This window comes from Tupaia chinensis, unplaced genomic scaffold, assembly GCF_000334495.1.
Source record: "Tupaia chinensis unplaced genomic scaffold, TupChi_1.0 Scaffold000628_1, whole genome shotgun sequence".
Lineage (NCBI taxonomy): Eukaryota > Metazoa > Chordata > Mammalia > Scandentia > Tupaiidae > Tupaia > Tupaia belangeri.
This window is the reverse complement of record NW_006160148.1, coordinates 2,590,914-2,596,751: the sequence shown is the minus strand read 5'-3', so window position 1 is coordinate 2,596,751 and position 5,838 is coordinate 2,590,914. Positions and strand designations below refer to the sequence as shown.

General features: G+C 44.6%; 1 protein-coding gene across 5 annotated transcripts in view; it reads right to left on the bottom strand.

The window, feature by feature from the left end:
* The window catches only part of CEP85 (centrosomal protein 85), a 57,289-nt gene that overhangs the window by 13,586 nt on the left and 37,865 nt on the right, over nucleotides 1-5,838 (bottom strand). The window lies entirely within an intron of this gene.

Sequence of the window (5,838 nt, the reverse complement as noted above, 5' to 3'; positions counted from 1 at the left end):
AGGGAAAGAAAAGTTAAGAGTCTGTCTCCATTCACACCCCTAGGACAACAGATATCAACTTCTCTCAAACTGACCATGATCTCTGCCCATGTTGTTCTACTACAACAAAGGTAAGAAGCTAAACAAATTCTGCCACTTGGAATTAGGGCATAAACTACAGAGATAACACCTGAACTTTCTGGTTTAGAGCAGGAACAGGGACCAGCAGATGGTGTAATGCTTACGTTGCTGGATTCCCAAGTAGTTGATGGTGATTCAAGTCCCGGGCCCAGCAGCTTAAAACTCACACTGGGCGCGTGTGCCTGTGTGCCCGAAATCCCAAGAGGAGAATGGAGGAGGAGGGATTGTGGGGTGGTCATCTCCCCTGGGGGGTGAGTTCTTGTTTTCTGTCTCTCTGGCAAGCGCGTGCATGCCTCATAGTAAAAAAAATCTAAAAAAAAAAAAAAAAAAAAAAAAAAAAAAAAGAGAAAAAAAAGACCCTCCAAAGGACTCCTAGGCAGTTTCTAAAACTCAGTAGCGGGCATGGGACCAGCAGGTGGTTAAGGCGCTGGACACTCCTACATGGCAGACCATAGTTCAAGTCCTGGACCTGGCAGCTTGCTTTCTCGCTTCTCTTTCTCTCTCTCTCTGGTCAAATTAAAATAAACAAATGAGTCAATACAATTCAATAAATAATCATTTTTAAAAAATCAGTAGTGGGCTATATCCATTGGGCAGCGGCAATGCACTGCTCAAGGAAAGTCAATCCCACAGCCAGCCTGAAACATACCAGGCATGTGTGCAAGTGTCCAAAATACAACAGGTTGGAGGACTGGAGGGAAGGGATCATGGCGTAACCAGACCCTGTAAAATGTGCTCCTCTTTCTCTCTCTCACACATGTGCTCTATCCTGAGTAAAATTAAAAAAAAAAAAAAAAAAAATTTAAAGGAAAAATTTTCAGAACTGGCCCAGCCACAGTGGTACAGGTAGGAGGGGGCTGCTATGTGATGGACGAGGCTACAGGAGGCCCAGGTTCAGTTCCTGCTTAATTTAAGCAGGCCAGGTACAATTGCACATATCTGTGGTCCCAGCTGGCAGGGAGGAGTCAATTGTGCCAAGATCTGATGCAGAGGAAAAAAGATTCCAGACTGCCACGGTGGTGCAGCAGTGGCAAGATACTAGACCCACACAGGAAGGTCCTGACTTCACATCCCGAGGTCTCCTTACACACACCAGGCACGCATGCACATGCATACCAGTGATCTGGGCTGGCTAGACTGGGTAGCAGCATGGATATCCTGTTGGGAGTGTCCCTTCCCCATCACTCTCTTGCACATGGAAGAAATTTTAAAATTTTGAAAAATTAAAAAACAAAAAAACCTGGGCCTGTTCTGTAGCTTGGTGGTTAGGGCAGTTGGATCCCTACAGACACCAACCCCTGGTTCAGGTCCCAGACCTGGTGCCTTGGAAAACACGTAGGGCACATCTGCATGTGTGCCCCAAGTCTTAAATGAATAGAGAGATGGAGGAGAAGGGATTAAGGTGTGACCATTCCCCAAGGGGGGGTGCTTTCTCCCCTCCCTCTCTGCCTCTCTCTGGTGAGCACATATATCCATCCTCTGACGGAAGAATGAACCTCTCATACACATGCTCTCATTAAAAAAAGAAAAAAGAAAAAAAAATTGGTAGCACTTCTGTTATAATCAAGAATCTGCTTGGTCTTTGACCCAGGTTCCTGAGAGATAATTTCTAGGTACTCACAATTTCCCCAATAAGACAGAAGTGTCTTCATTATTCACAGTGGGTCAGAGTCCACCATGAATGAACTTAGGCTAAAAAGATGGCTCAGAATGAAGGCTGGTCACCAGAAAGATAAACTGTACTTCAGCCTAGCCTCCTGCAGGAAGGGGTTGGAGATTGAGTGCAATCATGCCTACCTAATAAAACTCCAAGAAAACTCTGGATACTGATGGTTTGGTGAACACGTGGGATATGCTGGGATGGTTACATGCCCTGATTCCACAGGGAGATGGCACTGTGAGGTTCTCCCAGACCTCACTCTATGGTGCTCTTCATTTGCCTGGTATTAAATTGTATCTTTCATATTAAAACTGTTAATTGTAAGTATAGTACTTTGTGGAGTTCTAGAAGTCACTCTAGGGAATGCCTAAACCTAAAGGGGTCATAAGAACTCCCAGATTTGTGGCTAGGTGTTCAGAAGTACATGTGGTCGGGGGACTCCACAACTGGCATCTGAGGTGTAGTCTTGCAGGGGACTGTGCCCTTAAACCTTTGAAGTCTGACACTAACTGCAGGTGGTCTACTTCAGAATTGGATTTAAGCAGTACACATAACTTTCCTGGAGACACACAACCAGTCTGGTCAGTTCTGGTGAGACAGGTAATGCATTTTTTCCTGAACACTACACATGACATAAAGCCAGACAACCATCTGGGAGGGCAAATGAAGTCGATAAAGTCTTGGAGAGGAGGGGCTGTGTCCATTTTGCTAACTGAACACACAGCACAATGCTTGGCACTGAGCAGGCATTCAATAAAGACTTGGGGAATGGAGGGGCCAGGCCTGGCAGCCAAGTAGGTAAGGGAACTGGATCCCACATGGCTGGCTGAAGTTCAAGTCTTGGCTGAGTGTCTTGAAAGATACATTGTACGCCTGTACATGCATGCCCCAAATCCTGACAAGATGGAGAAATGGAGAAGTGACTGCAGTGTGACCACGCCCTTTTGGAGAGCTCTTTCTCCTTCTCCCTCCCTCCCTCTCTCTCTGGTGAGAGCATACGCCCTCTGGCAATTAAAAAAAACCTAAAGCACAGAAAAAAGTGAGGCAGATCCACTGATTTGAAAGAGGATACATGGGCCTAATTTAATCCAAAGATATGACCTTACTAAAAACAATCCCTAAAAAATCAAAGGTTTATCCCAAGTTCAATTAGTGGCCTTCAAACTCTGAACCAATGATTTTCACGTTTCAATAGACATCACCTAGGAGGCTTACTGAAAATGCTGAGAACCAATTTTGGACTGAAAAAAGGATACAGTGACCACAGATATTTATCTCTTCCAAAATACCTCAAAATGAGAATATTTACCTAAAAAAGACAACAGGGAAAGAAGCAAGATATATGAGTTTTTTGGAATGTTTTCAGTAGTTAAAATGAACAGAAGGGGATAGATGACTTAGAGCACAGGAGTTACAATCTGTAGGAATTACAGACAACATGGAAGACAATGGGCTCCTTGAAACTCCCAAGAACATCAGTTTCTGAAACATCAAATACCTCTGGAGGCAGGTCTGAATCAGAGGCCCAAAGAACAGGGGAATTCATTGGAAGTCCATCTACACATTAACCAGGTAGCACCTCCCCCTGTGACTCCCCAACAGGAGACTGAGAAATCAAGTGAGGAGGAGTCCAGACCCAGGGATACCCATTACAGCAGAGAGAGAGGATGAAGTACACTGGGTTGAAAACAAGTATGGGTAAAAAAATCAATGCACAGACCTGTAGGACTCTAAGCCTAATCTCCTCCTTAGCAACAAGAACCCCAAAGTCAAAATATTCCTGTCCCTAAGTTCCTGACCACACAGCAGGTGGACAATTCTTCCCTAAAGAGTGAGTTAAGAACCCTAGATCCTGACATGAGGATTCCCAAGTGAAAAGAGTGGTCTAGGTCTATCCATCCTACGGCGAAGTCCACCAGACAACTCCACAAACCCAGGCCTTTCATACAGCTTTTTTTCCCTTAAGAGAGATTTTCGCTATAGGGCATGTACACTTACCAGAGAGACAGAGACAGACAGACAGTGAGAAATCACCCCTGCGGGGGGATGGCCATGCTGCAATCCCTTCTCCATCCTCCTTTCAGGATTTTGGGTGGGAACACATGCACACACCCTCAGCATAAATTTCAAGCTGCTGGGTTTGGGACTTGAACCATGGTCAGCCATGTGGGAGTCAGCGACATAACCATTATGCCATCTGCTGGTCCCTTTCATACAGTTCTTTACTTTTTTAAGACTTTTTTTGCCTTAGGGCACGTGCACTCACGGAGAAAGAGAGACAGTGAGAAGAAAAGTGAGAAATAAACCCCCGGGGGGTTGCAATCCCTTCTTCCCCATTCTCCTCTAGGGATCTTGGACATGCACATACACGTGCCTGGTGTGAGTTTCAAGTCACTGAGTTCAGGACTCAAACCATTGTCAGCCAAATGGAAGTCCAGCGACGTAACTGCTATGGCATCTGCTGGCTTCATTCTTTCATACAGCTTTTAAAAGATTCTTGGGACCGGGAACCAGCAGTTAGCGTAATGGCTATGTCGCTGGACTCCCACGTAGTCGACCGTGGTTCACGTCCCGGACCCGGTGGCTTAAAACTCACGCCGGGCGCGTGTGCGTGCGTGCCCAAGATCCCGAGAGGAGAATGGAGGAGAAGGGATTGCGGCGTGACCATCCCCCCTGGGGGGTGATTTCTCGCTTTCTGTCTCTATGTCTCTCTCTGTCTGTCTGGCGAGCGCACGCGCCCTACAGTGAAAATCTCTCCAAAAAAAAAAAAAAAAAAAGATTCTTGGGACCAGCAAATGATGTAATGGTTATGTCACTGGGCTCCCATGTAGTTAGTTGATAGTGGTTCGAGTCCTGAACTTGGCAGCTTTAAAACTCATGCTGGGTACATACGTGCCCACAATTCTGAGAGATGGAAGAAGACAGAATTGTGGTGTGACCAACCCCTGGGGGAGGTGATTTCTCACTGTCTTTCTCTGTCTCCCTGGCAAGTGTATGTACCCTATAGCAAAAATCTCTCTAAAAAGAATAATAAAAAAATAAAAGCTTCATTAATGAATATCCATTCATTCAAGATCACTAAGCCTTAAAAAACTTGAAAGACATGAAAGATATCAAAACTGAGAGGCAACAGCAGTTAGCGTAATGGCTATGTCGCTGGACTCCCATATAGTCGACCACGGTTTGCGTCCTGGACCCAGTGGCTTAAAACTCACGCCAGGCGTGCACGCGTGTGTGCCTAAGATCCCGAGAGGAGAATGGAGGAGAGGGGACTGCAGTGTGGCCATCCCCCCGGGGGGTGATTTCTCGCTTTCTGTCTCTCCGTCTCTGTATGGCAAGTGCACATGCCCTATAACAAAAACTTCTCAAAAAAAAAATAAATAAATGAGATAAAAAGGACCTGAAGAAACAAGAAACACCATAAGCATATACACACATCCAAAAATGCTATAATCATTATTGTCAGAAAGATAAGATATTGCGTGAATAAAACAAAACCAATGTCTAAAATTGATAAAAAAATAAACAAAAAAGTATACTATGTGGAAATAGAGAAGTATATCTCAAAGAAAAGAGGAGTTAAAAATGGCTATCTTTTTGTAGTTGGCTGGGGTAAAGAACTACTCATCTTTATTAGAAGCCTACTGTCATCTGAATATTTACCTTAGGTATATACATTATTTTGATTAAAACTGAGCCCTCGGGACCAACAAGTAGCATGGTGGTAAAAGTGTTGAACTCCCACATGGCTGACCACAGTTCAAGTTCTGGACCTGGCAGCTTGCTTTCTCACTCTCTCTCTCTGGTCAAATTAAAAAATAATGATGATAAATAAAATAAAGGAAATAATTCTTTAAAAATAAAAACAAAAACAAAACTGAGCCCTCTAACTCTTTGCTGCAACAATGGCACTAAGTTCTAAAACTTAGACACTTGAAGCTTGGGCCCATTTTCAGAACTACTGAATCTGGATCTGCAATTTTTTTTTAATTTAAAAATTGTTTTTTAGGCCCTGCGCCAAGGCGGTGGCGGGAGGCGGGCCCTGCGCGCCCCCCCCC